The following is a 22205-nucleotide window of genomic DNA, read 5'->3' on the forward strand; positions in this document are numbered from 1 at the left end:
TGCCTAGAGCCTGTGCTCCACAAGAGAAGCCACCACAATGAGAAGCCCGAGCATCACAACTAGAGAGATCCCCGACTTGCCACAAATAGAGAAAATCCAAGAAAAGCAACGGAGACCCAGCAGAGCCAAGAAATAAATTAATTTTTTAAAAAGAGAGACAACAATTACATTTGGAGAATCATCTACTCCCTTTTTCCCTCTTCTAGAATCCATTATTTTAAAAATAAAATCTGTAAACACTAAACAAGCAGAGAAATTGTTATTGTTCATTACACTTTTTATTTTAGTGCTAAGCTCATGGTGAATATTTTTATAAAAATGCCAGTAGATATTACAACTGCTTAAAGAACAACTTAACAAGTTAAAATAACACATTAATATCTCACTGACTGGTTTGCATATAGCTGCTTCATCAAAGATGATTACTTTAATCAAAAAGACACACAATAACAAGTGTTGGTGAGAATGTAGAGAAACTGGAACCCTCATACATTCCTGGTAGGATTGTAAAAAGTATAGCACTTTGGGAAACAGTTTGGCAGCTCCTCAAAATAACTACTGTGTTACCACATGACCCAGCAATTCCACTCCAATGTATATATTCAAGAGAGGAAAAATATAAATTCACACAAAAACCTACACATTGATGTTCACAGCAGAATTATTCAAAATAATCAAAAAAAAAAATAAGAACACAAATCTCTTATCAACTGATTCATGAATAAATAAAATGTGGCATATACAATGGAACATTAAATATGTATTATGCACATATAAAGGAATGAAGTACTGATACATGCTATTATAAAACATGGACAGATTTTGAAAACACTGTACTAAGTGCAAGAGAAGCCAGACACAAAAAGCTACGTATTATATACCCTGACTGATACGTAATGCCCAGAATAGGAAGATCCATAGAAACAAGTAGATTTATGCAATGGAGAGTCACTGCTAATGAGTACAGGGTTTCTTTTCAAGGTAATAACAAGGTTTTGAAGTTAGATAGTGTGACTGTTGAACAACTCTGAATATACTATAACACATATGGTATGTGAATTATATCTCAACAAGGCTGTTATTTTCCCTATGTAACTTCTCATTTAACAGCAAAAGGTACATAATAAAAAATAAGTTTGGGGGACTGCCCTTGCAGTCCAGTGATTAAGACTCCAAGCTCAGGACTTCCCTGGTGGCTGTGATAAAGAATCCACATGCCAATGCAGGAGACATGGGTTTGATCCTTGATCCAGGAAGATCCCACACACCTTGGAGCAACAAAGCCTCTGCACCACAACTACTGAGCATGCGCTCTAGAGCCCAGGAGCCACAACTGCTAAGCCCATGTGCCCTACAGCCTGTGCTCCTCAACAAGAGAAGCCACTGCCATGAGAAGCCTGTGTATCACAGCTGGAGAGCAGCTCCCACTCTCCACAACTAGAGAAAAGCCCGTGCAGCAACAAAGTCTCAGTACAACCAAAAATAAATAAATAAATAAATAATTTTTTAAAGTGACAAAATCTACATTAAAAAAAAAGATTCCAAGCTCCCAATGCAGGGAGCATGGGTTCAATCCCTGGTCGGGGAACTAAGATCCTGCATGCCACAACAACAACAAAAAAAAGTTTTCCAGGGATACCTTTCAATTCAGATGAAGGAAAAAGATCTCAAGGTACTAAATGTCCTACACTAGACTGCATAGTACCTACATCTTTACTGCCAGAACTCTAAATGCATATGGAAGTGTTCTATTCAGCACTATCCTTGTTAAGCTATGCTACAGGAACAAATCCTGAAAGGAGTGGCCTAACCTAAGATGATTTATTTCTTGCTCACATAACATTCAGTGAGGGTCTGGCAGCCCTTCAGCTTGTAGGGACATCACTGGAACTTGTACTTTCCACAGTCACCTTAGCACAAGAAAAGAAACCCATATCCACTCTTCACTGCCTCCCAGTGTAAGTGACACACATCACTTCCCAATATAAGTGACACACATCACTTCCCAACATAAGTGGCACACATCACTTCCTTTTGGTCAGAATTAGTCACATGTGCTAATGTAACTGCAAGATAAACTGGGAAATGTAGGGGGACACATGGAATATTAGTTAAGCAATACAGCTGGCCACAGTTGGCCACCCAGCACAGCTGTGGCTTGCAGTTTTTACCAGATGATGAAGAGCAATTCTGATTCCACAGAGTAGAGACTGTTTTACAATTTGGTGTCCCTACAACTGCTGTCTAGAGGCCAGGTGACTCTCACATAGGCTGCTCTAGGACACGGCTCTCTGTTGTGTGTATGTATGCAGAGTTGGGAAGTAGAAGGAGGTGGGGAGGGAAAGGTCACAGATTCCTTTTAGAAACTGATGACAAAACACTCCATAGTCAAACATGTATCCAAAACACCAGAGTTTTCCTTCAGTTTTGGATTTGGAGTCCCAGGTGAAGAACCACCGGCCGTTCACACTCTCCGTGCTTCCCTTCCCTTCCCAACAGAAGAAGGCTACATAGAGCTGGAGGCAGCAGGTGACATCATCAAAACTGCATCTAGGGTTGGTCCAGCAGATACCAAACAGGGGAGGACAAAGGCTCAAGTTAACACATTCCAGGGAACCAGAGAGAAATACATACTGGACCCTTAGTGATTTTTTATTTTTGCTTACTTTTTAATTTGTTTGTTGGTTGTTCGTTGGCCATGCCATTTGGCTTGTGGGATCTTAGTTCCCCGACCAAGGATTGAACCTGTGCCCCCTACAGGGGAAGCACTGGGTTCCTAATCACTGAAGCACCAGGGAATCTCCATATTGGATCCTCTGAATCCATATCACAGCCTGTGCACCTATATTCTGAAGGTGTGGTCCTCAGGTCATGAGCATCATAATTGAATTGTTAAAGACCAAAGGTGCAGGACTTACCTAGTAGTCCAGAGGTTAAGACTCCACATGCCAAGGCAGGGAACACGGGTTCGATCCCTGGTTCAGGAAGATCCCACATGCCGAGGAGCAACTAAGCCCATGCACCGAAACTACTGAAGCCATGCGCCCTAGAGCCCCTGCTCCCCAACAAGAGAAACCACCGCAACGAGAAAAGCCTGCTCACCACAACTAGAGAAAGCCCATGTGCAGCAGCAAAGCCCCAGCCCAGCCAAGAGAAAAAAAAGACCAAAGATGCATCTGTATTAGCATAAGGCTGTCTATATGTCACATCAGTGTTCAAGGAGTGGTTATAATGCCCACTGAACATGTTATTAAGAATGGCGAAAAAAAAAAAAAGAATGGAAAATTTTAAGCAATTTTTGATAAGATCCCATATTAACATTAACCTCGCTGGACTAGGTTGAAAGGAAAAAGCCAACCATAGCTTAAGGACTTCCTTCTCTGACATTAGAATTAGAATATCCCTCTTAATGGAATGACTGTTAAAATGCTGATTCCTGGGGTACAATCCAAATCTAAAGAATCTATCTTTGGGATTAGGAGCAGAAAAAAATATGCATTTTTTACAAGATTCTCAAGTGGTTCTAGACATATATTATAATTTGAGAACAAAACTGGTCAGCTGAAAACCTGCTGAAAGTCACAAGGATGAGGACATCTGAAGATGCAGACTATATAAACACTACTTATGGCAACTTGTGTATTTCATCAACATTCCTATTCATTCAAAAACCCAGAAAGGGACTTCCACCTCCATGTGATAAATGATTCTATATATTAGAATCAAGGGGCTGGCTGGACAATTCAATGAAAATGTCTGCTTATATCATAATTGCTTCTAACAAAACCATTTTAGTCACAGTTAAGGTTGGGGTTCTTCACGAGACAGAACAAACAAGACCCTTAAGAAAATAAAAATTGGCTTCTACTTATTCTTAATAGATCTTGTGTTCCTGTGCTGATCTTTGCTATAATCAAAACTAGACAGTGTTGAATTCAAGGAAGTATCATGGAATTGAAATACCATTCAAGTCCTATCATTTTCAAATGGGACTTTGCCAGAAGCAATATGCAAAGAAGGTGGTGACACGCATCTCAGGAGTCATCATCATGGCAGTCATCATAAGAGCCCTTCACAAAATATTGCTGGAAGCTCGGTGATAGGCACGCATGAGGTTCATTGTGTTATCTGTTCTACTGTTGCACAAGATCATACATTTCTGTAAATTAAAAAGGGACTTCCCTGTTGACACAGTGAATAAGAATCCAACTGCCAATGCAACGGACATAGGTTCGATCCCTAGTCCAGGAAGATTTCACATGCCATGGAGCAACTAAGCTCGTGTGCCACAACTACTAAAGCCTGAGAGCCTAGAGCCTGTGCTCCACAACAAGAGAAGCCACTGCAATGAAAAACCCATGTACAGTATCAAAGAGTAGCCCCTGTACATCACAAATAGAGAAAGCCCACGTGCAGCAACAAAGACCCAGTAAAGCCAAAAGAAGTTTAAAATGCACACAAACATGTATGTAAGCATGGGGATACATCCCTTCCTTTTTTAAAGTATTCTCAGTGCTTGTCTTGCTGGTTTTTGAAAGCTTTCCCCCTCTATTTATCTCCCTGAAGGGCTAAAATATGTTCAATCCATTTAAGGACATTTCTGCTCCGTATTTTCTTGAAAAGAATTTTCACTGGGAAAATATTCACCATTTATGAATCCACTATTCATGCTACATGGAAATAAATATGCATTGTGAAAGACCTCAGAAGTTAGCTGCAGCCAAGACTTGTAAGATTTGTGTTGTAGTCATAAGTTTTAATGCTGCCTAAGATTCTCAAACACATAGTAGGAAAGGACATTTTAGTATATGTCACATCTTTTCAACACTACAATAATCTGCAAAAACTCTCAATAAATTAAAATTGAACTCAGACCTAACTACATCTTTTAAAACATTCCTTTCTGTAATCAAAGTCAGCAGCAATTTGTAATTCAACCAATAACACAGAACAGGCTGAAACTAGACAAAAGCTAAGTATAAAAGGGTTTTCCTTATGGCAGAAACCAAAACAATATTGTACAGCAATAATCCTCCAATTAAAAATAAACAAATTTTTTTTAAAAGGGTTTTCTTATACCCATAACTGATAACATTAAAAAAAAGTGGTCATCCTGAGAAAACTTGAAGAGCTTTCCTTCAGAGAATGTAGTGGAAAACAGTGGCCTTGGGGCAGACTAACTGGGTGGGATCCTGGCTCTGCCACTAACCAGCTATGTGACCTTGGGCAAGTTCCTTAACTTCTCCGTGCCTCAGTTTCATCGTCTGTAAAATAGGGATAATAACCATAACTACTGTTACTGAGTTAAATGAGTTTATACATAGAAAGCATGTAGAATAATGTCTGACACCTATTAACCACTAAATGTTTGATGATCCTATTATCATCATTCCAATAAGTGAAAATAAGTAGGCCTTATTATTCTGCTTGTCTGAGAAAAAGTTACTGACAAGAAAGGTCTTATAAAGTCATCCAATCCCTTAACTGAGTGGAAATCTCTGTATTCTAGGGTGGCTGGCGTCACGTTTCAATGATGTGAGAGTTATTATCTGTGAACACAGAGAACAATTTAAAATCCATTTCAGTCATTAAGCCATTAAGAGAAAAAGAGAGTGAAAAACAGTCCTACTGTCAGAAATGGGGCTTCCCAGGTGGCACTTGTGATAAAGAACCCTCCTGCCAGTGCAGGAGACGAAAGAGACTCAGGTTCGATATCCGGGTTGGAAAGATCCCCTGGAGGAGGGCATGGCATTCCACTCCAGTATTCTTGCCTGGAGAATCTCATGGACAGAGAAACCTGGCAGGCTACAGTCCATAGGGTCACACAGAGTCGGACACCACTGAAGTGACTTAGCACGCATGCAGCACTCAGCACGCATTGTCAGAAACAGTATGGCACAAAGTAGCTTCATTTCAAGATGGCAGGCTAAATAAAACAGGCACATGTACTTACCTGCCCACATTGCTCAAATCCCAAAGACATAACAGTAAAGATATTCACAAGGGAATCAACATAACAGTGATAAGAACAGCTGAGGGATACAGTCTATTTAAGTGCTGATCACTTTCTAGAAGACACAGAGGAAGGCAGAGGAAATTGTACGACAAGATAAACCAGAGCAGAGCTAGACATTTCACAGAACACGTAAAGCCAAAGGCAGGTGGAGAAGCAGAGCCCTCCTCCAGGAAGATGTGGATAAATGTCCAGCTTTGAATCAGCAGGAACAGTCAGGAGTGGGAAATAGCTTCATCTACCTGGTCTCCTCCTTATTTCTCACTCCTGGCCACTGAATCAGCCAACTCCTATTAGTGGTACAGAGAAGGGTTATTTCAAATTAAAACAGGATCTTGACTGTATCTCTCTGGTCAACAAAGGAGAAGAGAGACAAATATAAAATCAACGAAATAAAAGTCTTTTAATCCTTCTATTAAATTTGAATCATGATTTATCTTTTTCTTTCTAAAAAGTACACATTTACTTTACTGAAAAGACCCAAATTCATATCCCAGTTGCAATTATCTCCCTTAATACCATTTCCTCCCACGACTAGAATGAGAACTCCTTATAGAAACGGCTGATTCTTGGGACTTCCTGGTGGTACAGTGGATGCCAACGCAGGGGACACAGGTTGGATCCCTGGTCCGGGAAGATTTCACATGCCATGGGGCACCCAGGCCCGTGGGCCGCAACTACTGAAGCCCATGTGCCTAGAGCCTGTGCACCACAAGAGAAGCCATTGCATGAGAAGCCCGTGCACTCCGATGAAGAGCAGCCCCCACTGGCCCGCAACTAGAGAAAAGCCCATGCACAGCAATGAAGACCTAATGCAACCAGAGATAAGTAATAAATGATTTTTTTTTTAAAGAAAGGAATCGCTGATTCTAGATCTAGGGTCAAAAACTAAAAGATAAGCCCAGGAATTCTTATCTGGCCAGAAATTAGGGAACCCATTTAATACTACCAGCCCATGTCCTAGGATTCAGAGTCAACCTGAAAATTAAGCCCTATTAATGGCCAAAAGTGGTAGAATCTAAGAATTGAAAGAAAAACTCTTTTGGAGTAAAATTCCCTAAATATATAAAAACCAATGAGTTTGGACTTGGCAATGATTTCTTGCATATGACATCAAAAGCACAGGCAACAAAAGAAAAACTAGACTAATTTTACTTCATCAAAATTAAAACTTCTATACATCAAAGGACACAACTGGCAGAGATAACTTTGGGTAAAAAGATAATCCAAAGAACGCGAGAAAATATCTGTAAACCATATATCTGAAAAGGAAGTAAAACCCAGAATATAAAAAGAACTCATACAACTCAAAAACATACACGCAAACAATTGTCAAATGGGCAAAGGACGTGAATAGACACTTGTCAAAGAAATAAACAAATGATCAATAAACACATGAACGAATACTCAACATCACCAATCATTAGGGAAATGCAAAGCAAAACCAAAATGAATACCAGTTCATATGCATTAGAAAGACTATTATAAAAAGAAAAAATAACACAGAAAACAACATGTTGGCAAGGATATAGAAGCTGAAGCCCTATTCATTGCTGGTAGAAATGTAAAATGGTATAGTCACTTTGGAAAACAGGATGGCAGTTCCTCAAAAAATTAAACGTACATTAATAACTAATTACCATATGATCCAACAATTCTACTCCTGGGTATATACAGAAAAAAACTGAAAGCAGGGACTCAAACAGATATTTGTATACCAATGTTCATAGCAGAATTATGCATAATAGCAAAAAGGCTGAAACAAGCCAAATGTCCATCAATGGATGAATGGATAAACAAAATGTGGTATAATCATATAATGGAATATTATTCAACTTAAGAAGGAAGCAAATTCTGATACACACTTCAATACAGACCAAACTATTAATCCATGTGGCAACCTCTCTACTTGTCAGACTATAGATCTACAGAAACTTGGCAGTGGTTGCAACACCTGTAGTCTTAAGACAAAGTGATGTGCGGAAGGTAGAGACCATGGTAGAGGCTTTACTTTGGAAGTAAAGTCACAGCTAAATAACAGGATCATCAAGCACCCTGTTTCTCAAGCTCATGCCTGAGATGGGTAAAGAGTGCTAGTTATTTCTCTGGGAAGCCCGTCCTTCATCTTTTTCTGTTTATAGCATCTTTTACCACACACATACACACGCATGCTTTTCCCTCATTTCTCTACATGTTCATCTGTTCTTTTACAGTATCAGGTTTTACAACTTCATCTACCTTGTCCAAACTGATGATCAAAAATAGATGAACCCTTTGAAGAAGATATACAAATTACCAACAAGCAATGGAAAGATGGTTAACATCATTAGCTATCAGGGAAATGCAAATCAAAGCCATGAGATATCACTTTACAACTAGGATGACTATGATAAAAATACAATCAAAACAAGTGTTGGCAAGGATGTGAAGAAACTAGAATCTGTGGGAATATAAAATGGTGCAGACACTTTGGAAAACAGTCTGGCAGTACCTCAAAAGGTTAAACATAGAATTACCATAAGACCAAATAATTCCACAACTATGTATATACCCAAGAAAAATGAAAGACATATGTCTACACAAAAACCTGTACATGAAGGTCCAGAGCAGTATTATTCATAATAGTGCAAAAGCAGAAACAACCCAAATGTGTAACGACTTAGTGGCATATAGCCATACAAAGGAATAATAATATTCTTCAGGCAAGAAAGGAGCGAAGCATGAGAATTCCCTGGTGGTCCAGCAGTTAGGGTTTTGGTGCTTTCACTGCTGGGGCCTGGTTTTCAACCCCTGGTTGGGGAACTAAGATCCCACCAGCCATGCCAAGCAGCCGAAAAAAAAAAAAAACCAGAAATGAAGTACTGATACATAAAACAGCATGGATGAGTCTTAAAAACATTACACTAAGTGAAAGAAGCCAGAAACAAAGTTCACAAATTGCATGATCCCATTAATATGCAGTGTCCAGAACAGGCAAATCCATTGAAACACAAAGTTTGATTAATGGTTGCCTAGGGCTAGGGTGACTGGGAAAAACAAAGAATGACTGCTAATGAGCACAGGGTTTCTTTTTTTTTTCCAGCCTTTTTGGAGTGATGAAAACATTCTGAAATTGTGGTGGTAGTTGTAATAACTATGAATATACTAAAAATCATTGAATGATACACTTTAAGTGAGTGAACTGATGGTGTGTAACTTACACTTTAATAAAGCTGTTATTTAAAATAAAGATGATGACTCCAAAAACAACTCCTTCAGAGAAAACAGACAGAAAAATCTCTGTCCTCTCCAGTCCACAACAATGTAAATCTAAATACCCACTCTTGATAATGTGGGGACACTCACAGGAAATTAGGGAGGTAAGTGAAGTTATTGTCCATGAAGTTCAAAGTCCAACCATTTCCATGGTTTTTTTTTTTTTTTTTTTTGGTCAGTCAGAATGACACAAGCCATATTTAGAAATGCATTCCAGAAAAATGCTTTGAAGAATTTTATTCCCAACATTCACAAATTTAAAGTATCTATTCAGACAAGAGAAAATGTCCAGAAGACCCAGTTCTTAGGTCTCTCTCGCTCTCTCCTTAGGACTCTTCTTTTTTTGGCTCACCTTCTGCTGTCACATTAAAATGAGTGATAGACAAAGATGCTAGTTCTCTGTGCTCTCCTCCTGCCCCTCTGGCCATTCTCAGTCACCTCTCTGAGTCACTGACAGAGCTGAAATGCTGTGGTTCCATAGAGCTCTGTTATGCCCTGTCTGTTTCTAAGATCAACAAATTCTCACTGGGAGGATCCCCAAATCCATCTCTCGAGCCCCAGTCTTTCTCTTGTGCTCCATATTCCAAATATTCAACGGCCTAGTGCACAGGTCTTTGAATCAAATGTCCAGAACCAACTCTCCCCAGTCTTTCCATATTCCTTCCCTGTCTTGGTGAATGGCATCACTATTAACTTACATGAACAAGCCAGAAACCTGGACTTACATTCAATTAATCATTTAGTCAAGTTCGTTCTGTTCTCTTAACATTTTACAAGTCTTTTCTATTTTCACTGCCAATCCAAAGTTCTAACTATCTTTATCTCCTGCCTGAATTATAGAGGAGCCTCGTGAGTGATCTTCCAAATGCCTGGACTGCTCCTCTCTGGTTGCTGTGTGATTAATCACGCCACTCTCCTGCTTAAAACTGATTACGGCTCTCCATTACCTTCCCATCTTTCTCCCACCTCCCCCACCCCATTTCTGCCTAGTTCGCGCCTGTGCCATTTTTCCTCTCACCATCTACCCACTGAGCTCCTTCTGCATGGAAAGCTCTCCCGGCTTACTTTTACTCCTCCTGAATGTCTGACACGTCATTTGGGGAAGAGACCTTGACAAAGCCTGAGGTAGGAGCAAATGCATGTGCAACCATAACATCCTGTTTTCAGCCCTGTCTTAGCATCATCTTTGCTGCAGAGTGATGTACTGCATCACAACTGCCAGCTTCCCCTGTGCTTCTCTGCCACCTCCAACAAAGATCACTGAGGGCATTCAAGACATTCCAGGGTGCTAAGCACCTTATAAACATTCAACAGCTATTTGCTGAATAATTAGTTCATCCTCAGTATTTATTTAATGGCTATTTCTATACAGCATTCATATGTTCAGCCTTGCTAGCCACAAAGGCAGTAAGCTAAGTGCTAAATAAGAGAGTCCAATTGAAAAAGAAAAAAAAAAAAGCTGACAAAATGGCATGTTTACCCAAGTTCTCCTCAATAAAACTGATCATTAAGTGACTACAATGTGTCAAGCATTACACCCAGAGCTTTGGATACATAATTTCATTTAGATTCACTAGAACTGTAAAAGAAAAACAACTGACCTTAACTGAATGGACACTAAGTAGCAGGCGCTGTGCTACACACTTCACACTTGTTAGCTAATTACCCTGTGAGGTAACACAAGAAGCTGAGTGAGTTCTTTGGGGTCCTGCTACACTGGTGAGGTAAATAGTCCCCAAAGAGCTGATTTGTGCCTGGGGGGCCTGCCACTAGCAGCAGGGTTCTCCATCACTACATTACTCTACCTCTGTCAATTATCTAGACTGAGACATTGTTTATTATCCTTAGGAGATGGTTTCATGCTATAGGATTCTTGACAGGAACTGGCAGGAAGTTGAGCCGAGAGATGAAAAAAGAGAAAAGTTGTTTCTCTTTAGGAGATCATATCCATTGCTGATGATCCAAATTCAAGGCTCTGGGGACTAGACTCACAAGAGATCCTAGTCATCCTTCCATCCCTTGGTCTCCCTCCTGTATATTTACTGCCTTGATATCAACCCTACATGTGTTAGCCTAGGTGGTCCCTATCCTGTTCCCTTTCCTTACAGTCTCTTACAGCATTCATCCTGCCAATTGTGCTCACCACAGTTCACAGTTCAATCCTGGTCACCTGGTCTGCACAAGCACTGCATAAATGTTGGCTACTGTTTCTGTTACATCCTAAATGCCTCTTGCTCTCTCCCTTACACTGTTCAGCTTCCAAAGAACTAGTCTTTAGGAGCAAGCATTTAAGGCCAAGAAAGAGTATCTTCTATGAGGACTAGAAGCCAAGCCTCCAGATGCTCAGGCCCCAAGACCTTTTATTGAAAGCACAATAGATAGACAATAGCAAAATCTAAGTAGCAAGCTAAAAATGCATGAGAATATCAGATACTGGAATAAAACTAATAGCTCCAATCCCAAGGGACCAAACATTCTATTTTATCCCATTTCACAAAATTTAGTAAGTCAGCACTCAATCTTTAACATAGTGGCTCTCAACAAGTGAAGACAAGGCTATACATACAAACATACAAACACACTCTCACTCACTCACACACACAGACATCCACCCAGGGGACATTCTGCAATGTCTGGAAACATTGTTTGGTTGTTACAACTGAGAAAGTGCTAGTGGGTAAGGCCAGGAATGCTGCTAAACATCCTGCAATGCCCAGGACAGCCCCCTGTCCACCTAAAGACAAAGAATAATCCACCCAAAAGGTCAACAGTACTGCTACTGAGCAACTCTGCTAAACAAAGTCCTTCCATGTTCAGGTACCTAATGTATAAGTTATTTCTTTCTGGGAAGATGATACAAACTTCCCCCAGAAGTTAAGCCACAGTAGATACATTTAAGGTATCACTGGAAGAGAGGCAGGTAAATGCTAAATACCTGGTTGAGAAATCAAATGCTGGGACTTGGGAGGAAGGAGAGCACTGTAGAGGCTGAGGCCTTGTCAAAGATCCCAGAGCATATGGGACTCCTCACTTCACTGCAAGCCTGCCAATCGAGGCCCCCTGCCCCCAATCCAGAATCACCCCCTCCAGCCGCACTTGCAACAGGTCCCTTCCACTCACCCTTGGCTCCTGCCACACTGTCCACCCACAACAGCTGCTTCTCCACAGGGCTACTATGTCCCAGTGTTACTACTGGAAAAAACCCTCAACCACTTCCCAAAAGCTCTGCCCTCCAGTTGAGGAATACCCAGTTTTCCCCAACCCCAGGCTGAGGAGGACATGTCGTCATCTCAACCCAATCACCCAATCATAAGAGTGTGTTTCTATGATTCCTGCGGACAAAGGTGGAACATGCTTTAAGGGACTTCTCTGGCGATCTAGTGGTCAAGACTCTGCACTTCCACTGCAGGGGATGCAGGTTAGATCCCTGGTCTGGGAACTAAGATTCCGCATGCCTCAAGATTCGGCCAAAAAACAAGCTTAAAAAAATAAAGAAAATGCTTTCTTTTTTTTTTTTTTTAAAGCCCTAAAGCCTTGGACTTCCCTGATGGTCCAGGGGTTAAGACTCCGTGCTTCCACTGCAGGGAACACAGTTTCAACTCCTGGTCAGGGAAGTTCCACATGCCATGTGGTATGGTCAAAGAATAAGCATAAATAAATATAAATAAATTAACTAATTTTTTTTTTTTAAAGCCCTAAAGCCTTGCTCTCTGCCACCTAAAATCAGGACTTAGCAGCTGCCAGCCAGGAGACGCCTCACTTCCTGTAGTTGCTCAGTAAAAATAGGAAGTGGGGGAGGAAATTCACAAAGCAGAAACAAAAGTAATCACTGCCTAGCTTCCTGAACACAAATCACTGAGCAGGGAGGGTATCATTAAAACATGGAAACGGAAAGGGAGACATGGAGAGCCAACACCAGGGGAAAGGAAGTGACACTTAGGGGTCCACCAAGTCCAGACTACTTCTGTGCCCGGGAGACTGCTCCCAAAGAAAATTACATGCAAAACTGGGCTCTAGTTTATACAGAAAGTTTCCAAGGAATATAACCCATGGTAGTTTAAAGAATTGTGCGACAACTCCTGAAACATTACAGTTATATCAGAGTTTTAAAAAAAAGTCAATGAAAAAATTTTTAAGGATGCCAAGATTAAACTATATTTTTCCTGGTCAAGAAGTGGCTACTAAAACTGCTATTAAGACAGGGACTTCCTTGGTGGCCCAGTGGTTAAGGCTCTGTGCTTCTACTGCAGGGAGCACTGGTTCTAGATCCTTGGTTGGGGCACTAAGATACTGCATGCCCAGTGGTGAAACCAAAACAAAATAAAACAAAAAGTTACTAAATAACTGACTGGTTGACAAAATCTAAAGCCCATGCTTTCCTGTATGAAAACTCAAGTAAACAGGAAAAAAAACCTACTAAATATACAGCTTTGTACAGCCAAAACAAAACAAAAAGTTACGAAATAACTGACTTGTTGACAAAATCTGCAGTCCAAGCTTTCCTATACTGAGGTATGAAAACGCTAGTAGACAGGAAAAAACCCTACTAAATACGCAGCTTGGAGCAGCCAAAACAAAAAAATATTAAAATCATATTGAGGTATGAAAACTCAAGCAGACAGAAAAAACTTTATTAAATAAAAATTCTATTCATAGAATTCTAAAAATTTCTAATCATAGCTAGAATCTGTCGTAGTTAAAGATACTTCTACACCTGTGTCCTCTAGCACGGCTCAACCCTGTAAGTTGTGCCTGAATACTCTAGGCACCTAGGATGCACAGGTTAACAGTGCTGGTGTCAAGGGGATTCTGGTCTAATGGCGTAACACTGCTTCCACGGGCTGACACCTGACTGCCCCTTGTGCTGACACCTGCTCTAAAACAATTTATCATCACAAAATACGACATTCCTCCATAATAACAAAGCAAGTTAGCATTAGCAGATTGTCAAAAAGCTTTTATACTCAGTAATCTACAAATAACTGATAATTTCAGTTACAGCAGAAAAAACAAATTTTCTAACCACAAAGGCAACAGAGTTGAAATTTAGCTTCAGAATAACACAGGTTAAAAACAAAACAGGCCAGGACCCTGGCGGTCCAGCAGTGAGGACTCTGCTGCCACTGCCCATGGTGCGGGTCCCTGTGAGCCGCGAGGTAGGACCAAAGAAACAAACAAATATTAGAACTTTTGAATTGTATTAGAGAAATGCTCTGAGTCAAAAAAAAAAAAAAAAATCTCTGTTGAACAGAAATCTCCAAAAGAAAAGGAAATGGGGCGGGGGGTGGGGGGGTGGTGCGCAAGGGGAAGTCAGAGTCTTGCTAAGAGGCTTATCTGTAAAAAACTACCCCACCATTTCCAAAAGGTGAACAAAGTTGGCTCCTAAACATCTGAAAAAGTTTACTCAGGGAAACAAAGTTTTTAATCTACAAACTGAAATGGTCTTGAACCAATTAAAATGCACCCAAGCACTATGAAGACATTCATTACAACAAACTACCCTGCTGATGGAAATTCGAGCATAAATCAAGGAGAGACGATAACTTTAAAGCAAATCATTAAATTAAAAGTTACAAAATACTGATGTAATTTTTCAAATCCGATTTGTTAAAAAATATATTTTTTTAACCTAGACCTATTAAAAACCTTCAGTTTTTGTTTCAGTGTGTTAGAACACGAAAAGGCTTTGATCTACTCAGCTCTGGTTAAGTCTAGTCCAAAGTTTCCAAATTTATGTATCCATTAGAAAGTCATTTAAGAAAACTTAAAGTTCTATAGCGCTACTCATTCTTAACAACTTGCACTGTGGAACCTACCCAAAATTAACCTCCAATGGGGAAAAACAAGTATTTATCAAGAAGCTTACGTACAAATGTGTAAATCAAACTGTAATATGGAAACTATTTCTCTTACTACAGAGTGGAACTATATAAATTTTAGATAAATACACTTCAGATTCAGGATAATTTCTGAAAATTTAAGGTATCCATGAAAAATTTTATCGATGGATATAATAGAAGTTCCATCCTTTGGACTGGGAACAAAGCCTCCAGTTTTTACACCCAGCAAGCCTTCCCGTCTCTCAAAAAATCCCAGTAAATCAGAGTTATAGCTCAGGATCTCATTCTTCTCCACAAACATTCCAGCAAGTCAAATATTTAGCAGTGAGGACATTCAAGGAGCCTCCTCCTCATCTCACCCCCACTTCTTTCCCAAGCAGGCAAGACAGCCCTAGGAAAAGGACTGCTGTGGCTCATATTCTTAATTTGCGGGGTAAGATGCTCCAACTTGAGAGATTTCATGGAAACAGTTATGGCTTTGGGAGACAGATTGACCTAGATATGAAATCCTGCTCTTAGTAACTATCAGCTGAATAAATGATATTTACTAACCCAAGATCTTATGCGAATTACTGAACTCCTGTGCCTCAGTTTCTTCAGGACTTCAGTGAGGATTAAGTCCATAAAGGACAGCACTCAATAAATGGAAGCTACTGCTTTGAAACAGGCCACAGACCAGTCAGAGGGCAGCATTTTATCTTTTTTTAAAAATTCTTCTTTCTGGCCTGCTATCATTAAAAATACAAACTCCCCTTCACCCCCACCCCCACATAGTTATAATAACTTTCAAAAATATTTTTTACCTTCTTGCAGCTCTGGCCTCAACTCCCAAAGTCCTGGCAAGAAACTGAAAGCGGTGCTGCCCTGTGTTCTCCAGAGGGGAAGGAAACCAGGCCCTCCCACTTCCCTGCTGACCACTCCCTCCTCTTTCAGCCCCAAACTAGAGAAAGAACAGAGGCAGTGCTAAGGAACGAATCACCTTGCATTATAAAGTACATCACAAAGCAACTTAAGCACAGGTGCCTTCTCTCCTACCTTGAGATGGGGAACAAGATAGGTCCTTGAGGACTTCCCTGGTGGCGCAGTGGACAGAAGTCCGCCTGTCAGTGTTGGGACAAAGGTTCAATTCCTAGTCCGGGAAGATTGCACATGCTGTGGAACAATGAAGCCTGAGCACCAATTACTGAACCTGTGCTCTAGGGCCCACAAGCCACAACTACTAGAGCCCCTGAGCCTCGAGCCCATGCTCCGTAACAAGAGAAGGCACCACAACGAGAAGCCCTCATCACACCTCAACAGAGAGTAGCCCCAGTTCGCCTCAGCTGGAGAAGGCTGCACACAGCAACAAAGACCCAGTGCAGCCAAAAATACAGACAAATGAAAAAAAAGACGACAGATCCTTGTCCCTGGTCAGAGAAGCCACTTTCCCCTCTCCCTGCCTAGGTTACCAGACTGCAGCTCTCAAGGCTGGGAGCCAAGCCAGCTTCCTCTACCTGTTCTCAGGCACACATATCCCCCTCTGGGATCTGGGAGTTGGGCAGTGGAAGACTCAGGTATTTCTAGGTTCGCCAGTCATAATGACCATCTCACTGGCACCTAATCCCCAAATCATTTTCAATTAAGAAAATCTGAATTTTTTTCAGTAATACCTACCTAGCTTTAATTGCACACTCAAAATCAATCTTTCACATTATGATTCTTTGCAACTACCAATTTGAAAAAGCATGTATCTGATGGTGGCCTAGACACAAGGAACTCAGTCAAAATAGTTTAAAAAAAAAAATCAACATCATCTAGGAATGAATCCTAGAAACAGACTCAGGAAATGTAGAGGCCTGTATCCAGGATGCCCACTGGCAGCACTGACTACAAGCACCAACCTGGAACAAACCCACATGTACTGCATTAAGGGGTTCATTAAAAAAAATTACACAAGAACACCCCACAATCATGTGAAAGATCAAGGTAGAGCTACCACATTTCATCAAGCTTAAACTGTCATTATCATAAATCATATCATTATTTTATATATATTAAGAACAGTGACTGGCCATGGCATTAATATACCCGAATTTCAGGCTCCCTCAAAGCTCTTTCCTGCCTCATTTCTCTGCCTCAGTCCACCTCAGACACATATCACCCCCAGAACAAGCCACTTTGTGTCCTTGTCTGTCCTTTCACTTTTTCTAGAAGTTACCAATATTTAAGATCCACTGTTTCGATGAAACCATCTCCAGCCCCTTTAGTTCCCACGGAGCCTTTGCAGATGAATTGTGGACACACAGAGACAGACTGGACAGATCTTCACAGTCACTTTGGTGCACAACACAGGGCCACACCACGACCACCACCACCAGAAACCCACACCTGTCAGGAACTGTTCTAAGGACTTCACAAATAACAACTCCTTTAAGCCTCACTATAACACCAGGAGGTAGGCACTATTACTTTCCCCCTTTTCAGACAGGGTACATTGAGGTAAAGAGAGGCTTAGGGGTTAGTGACTAATTAAGTAGTAGAGGCAGGATGCAAACTCAAGCAGTCTGGATACAGTCCTTGCCCTTAACCTCTACGCTACATTCCCTCTCTAAATGACTGCTGCGTACAACGGACATTTTTTTTTTTTTTTTTTTTCGGACATTTAGCTTTTAATTCCTTTTTCTTTTCTTTTGGCTGTGCCATGCAGCCTGTAGGATCTTAGTTCTTGGACCAAGGATAGAACCTGTGCCCTCTACGTTGGAAGCGTGTGTGCATGCTCAGTCACTCAGCTGTGTCCAATTCTTTGCAGCCCCATGGACTGCAGCCTGCCAGGCTCCTCTGTCCATGGAATTTTTCAGGCAAGAATACTGGGAATAGGTTGCCATTTCCTACTCCAGGGACTCTTCTCGACCTAGGCATCAAACCCGCATCTCTTGTGTCTCCTGCACTGGCAGTCGGGTTCTCTACCACTAAGCCACCTGGGAAGCCTTACAGTGGAAATACAAAATCTTAACCAATGGACTGCCAGGGAAGTCCCCCCATTAACTTTTAATTGATAATACAAGTACATCATTGAAAAAATCATATTGTACAAAAGAGTATGCAAGAAAAAGCGAGGTCAGTCTACCAACCTCAATTTCTGGAGCCTCATTCCAATGGCAATCACTGTTCCTTTTCTATCATCCGAGAACTGTCTTCCTGCTCTTAGAAATCTGTTTCATGAGTACCCTCTCTCTCTTTTTTTTACACAAATGGGCACATATACACATTGTCTTGCATCTTGCCTTTTTCACTGAGATGATATTTCTCTATGCTTGATGCACTCTGCACCTATGCTGTTTTGATTCAATACTAAGACATACATATTTTCACACTTTAACCCAAGATGTTTTTATGAAGTCAGAAAATCTTGTGACCTTGGACTTTATTAGGAAACAGGAGCCACAAAAGGCTTTTAAGTGCATAGCAGATATCAAGGGTTAGCCTTATAGCAACATGCAGGCTGAATTGAGGGGCAGAGATCCTGTAGGTGATATCTGACATGTCATTTCTCTTTAACAGTAAATACCTACATCACAGGATGATTATGAGGAGCAAACAAGGTAATATATGCAAAGCACTTCACAAGACATCTGGCTGGCACAGTGAGGCTAAGGGATAGACACAACGCCGGATGCAAAAGCTAGAGACTGTTATGAACTATATCTTCAAAAAGCTGGCCCCACTTGCCAGTCTCATTTCCCTCTACTCCCCTATTCAGGTCTATCCACCCTTCACCCTAAATCTCCTTCAAATCACATACCTCAAGGTTGCTCAGCTCTACACCTCTGTAGCTGTCATGATCCTGCCTAAAAGCCCGCTCCCCTTCTGGTGGAGATGAACTCACTACTTCCCACAGTATTCAGCTCAAGACCAGCCTTCCCCTGGAAGTCTTCCTTGACAACTGTGGCTGAATTCTTTGAATAAGCAGTTTGGGAAGAGCACATCTGTCATGACTTCCCACCTTCTGGCTCTCAGCTTTGTCAGTGCACTAAGGAACAAGTAGGTTCAGGGGGACTGATTCAGGCTATCTAAGCTCAAAGATGACTGATGTATTAACCACAGAAGTGAAAGTCAAAGTTGCTCAGTCACATCCAATTCTTTGTGACTCCACAGACTATACAGTCCATGGAATTCTCCAGGCCAGAATGCTGGAGTGGGTAGCCTTTCCCTTCTCCAGGGATCTTTCCAATCCAGGGATCGAACCCAGGTCTTCCACACTGCAGGCAGATTCTTTACCAGCTGAGTCACAAGGGAAGTCCAAGAATACTGGAGTGGGTAGCCTATCCCATCTGCACCAGATCTTCCCGACCAGGAATCGAACCAGGGTCTCCTGCATTGCAGGCAGATTCTTTACCAAATGAGCTATCAGGGAAGCCCTGAAGGCCAGTTACAAACTCTATAAATACTGACAAGAGCTAATACTGAGCACTTACTGGGGGCCAAAGAGGAAGGTGTTATTATTACCCCATTTCTCGGATGGGGAAACAAACCAGAATCTGACCAAACAGTCAGGATGAAGAACACTCTCAACAGGCAATCTCCATGTAAAGTCATGTTCTAATCAAAGGGTTTTTGGATCATGGCAGCAAAGGAAAGATTCTTCCCACTAGAGTCCACTAGAGGTATCAACAGAGATGCATCCATCTGTTTGGAAGTGCAAAGGCCCAGTGGAGGACTGCACACAGCTCCTGCAACCAGGGTCCCCCGACGGTACTACAAACACGTAAGTCGATTCTTCTCTTGGACCCACCAACCCAATTTCCAAAGGTATCTTCCGAAACTTCTCCTTCCAGAGTCCCAGTCTTTTTTCTGAGGATACAACATTAAGTTTAAGCATTTGGCCACAAACACATTCCAATCATGCCTTCTAAGGGTTATAGCTGGGTCATTCTCGTTGAACTTGAAAGTTTTCCCTGAAATTCTCAAACCTACATTTACAAACTTTTCTTGCCTTATATTTTTTCTATAGATAATTGATGTAACATTCATTCTGATTTCAATCTCAGATGATCATTGATTCAATCAACAAATAATCCCTCCGGAAACACTGTGCTTCAGGCTGTGGAGATAGCAGCAGTGAACATGACAGACAAGATCTCTAAAACCTGTCTCCTGCTTCTAGGCACTTGCGATACTTGATGAAATTGCTTATCTGGTTTTCTTACCTAGGCCATGCCTTCCAGCTCTCTATTCCAATCTTCCAGTACAGTAACTGGCCTACACTGTGAAGTGAAGCGAAGTCGCGAAGTCGTATCTGACTCTTTGCGACCCCATGGACTGTAGCTTATCAGGCTCCTCTGTCCACGGGATTTTCCAGGCAAGAGTGCTGGAGTGGATTGCCATTTCCTTCTCCAGGGGATCTTCCTGAGCCAGGAATCGAACCTGGGTCTCCTGCATTGCAGGCAGACGCTTTACCGTCTGAGCCACCAGGGAAGCCTACGCTGTAAATACTCAGTAAATGTAAGCTAACTAAATTCATGACTAAATTCACTGGGTCTCGCTTTTCTAATTCAGAGTAGGATCATATTATGTCTGAAGTCCCTTAGAGCAAAGGTACAAGTTTCCATCAAACTGTAAGGAATAGAAAGCAAATGGCAAATACAACCCAAATCAAGAAAGAAGAGTTGTAATAAGTCAACTGGTAAGGACTTGAGAGTCACAAAGGACAAGCCACCTTGGGAAGCAGTGAAGGGCTCCCTCACCTGAAGAAAGTATGGCCTCGGGAACATGTGCAGGGGTCAGTTAGAGTGAGAGAAAGAAATTACTTGCAGCAAAGTCTGAGTTGGGGTCACCAAGTGGAAACAGGGTGAAGGGATGAAATGGGTCTCTACCTAGAAGTCACATACTGGATGAGTGAGAATGAGCGTGCGCTAAGGGACAGAGGTAGAGGTATTAAGCTAGGCCTTAGAAAATGCCTAGGCCCTGATGCTGGGAAAGACTGAAGGCAAAAGCAGAAGGGGGCAGTAGAGGATGAGATGATTAAATAGCATCACTGACTCAATGGACAAGAATTTGAGCAAACTCTGGGAGACCGTGAAGGACAGAGAAGCCTGGTGTGCTACGGTCCATGGGGTCACAAAGAGTCAGACACAACTTAGTGACTGAACAACAACAAAAATACAAAATGCTCCCAGGCAGATGTGGGAAGAAGAGAAGCAAAGACAAATGAGAAAGCACAGTCACAAAGTTAAGATAGCATCAAGAAGGCCAACTAAGAGGAGGTTCACAACAGCAAGAAAGTGTGGCTCACCATGCCACATACTTATGGTCAAGGGAAATGAGATAGCAGCAGCCACTGTGTCTATCCATTAAGGGACCATCAGGAGGATGGACTCAGTATAAAGAAAGACATTTGAAGCACAACCCCTGATACATCCAGGCTTTCAGTGAACTTATACTAAGAGAAAATGGGATCTCACTTTTTCTGTAACTCCAAAAAAGCAATTCCTTATTCAAACCAACATTCTCTGTCCACCTTGGAAGGTCATCATTTTCCACTAAGCAGAAAGTCACTGGAGGGAAGAGAGTGGACACTCAACTCATGTGATGTCCCAGTCCACTAACTCTCAGAAACAGTAATTTTCCTATAGATTTGTTAGATTTCCGTGACAAAAAGCTCCTGGTATATTAGGCTTCAGATTAGCAACGGAATAAACATTTAGCAAAATTTTCAGCTGAATCATGTGCAACTTGTTTAAAAATTTTTAAAGAGGATGCTTAAAACACGCTGTCTTCCAAAAATCCAGGGATAATTTTAGATAGAAAAATCTAGGCTTGCCAAGGGAATCTGAGAACTTTTCTATCTTGGTCTCCAATGCTAACCTACGTATTCGTGTGCAAAAATAGAGGAAGATTAGAATCTCAAATGCCAGACGGAAAAGTTGCCACAACAAACCTGAACTCTTCATATGGAGTTTGTTATCTTGTCAGTAAGAAAGCAAATGAAACAGTAGTAACTAAACTTTGTCAAAAAATTAAAATTAAAAAAAAAAATTCAAACATAAAATACTCCCAGGACTTTTAAGGAAAAATAATTTTTACAAAAGATACTGTGAATGGAATTTTGAAAAAGCATA

General features: G+C 41.2%; 1 protein-coding gene and 1 non-coding gene across 4 annotated transcripts in view; both read right to left on the minus strand.

Moving 5' to 3' along the window:
- GARRE1 (granule associated Rac and RHOG effector 1) overlaps positions 1 to 22205 on the minus strand; it is an 85109-nt gene that overhangs the window by 61349 nt on the left and 1555 nt on the right. The window contains exon 1 of one of the 3 annotated variants that reach the window (XM_070387976.1): positions 15912 to 15996. The exons of 1 other annotated variant lie outside the window; for it this stretch is intronic. The gene's annotated coding sequence lies outside the window, so the exon portion shown is untranslated. Of the gene's footprint in view, positions 1 to 2918; positions 3073 to 15911; positions 15997 to 22205 lie in introns of those variants that run through there. One more of the 3 variants, XM_070387978.1, reaches the window with a different exon arrangement.
- TRNAC-GCA (transfer RNA cysteine (anticodon GCA)) lies at positions 20490 to 20562 on the minus strand. Its single transcript has one exon. It is a non-coding gene; the product is annotated as a tRNA-Cys (tRNA).

The sequence above is a fragment of the Bos mutus genome, chromosome 18 (genome assembly GCF_027580195.1).
Source record: "Bos mutus isolate GX-2022 chromosome 18, NWIPB_WYAK_1.1, whole genome shotgun sequence".
Lineage (NCBI taxonomy): Eukaryota > Metazoa > Chordata > Mammalia > Artiodactyla > Bovidae > Bos > Bos mutus.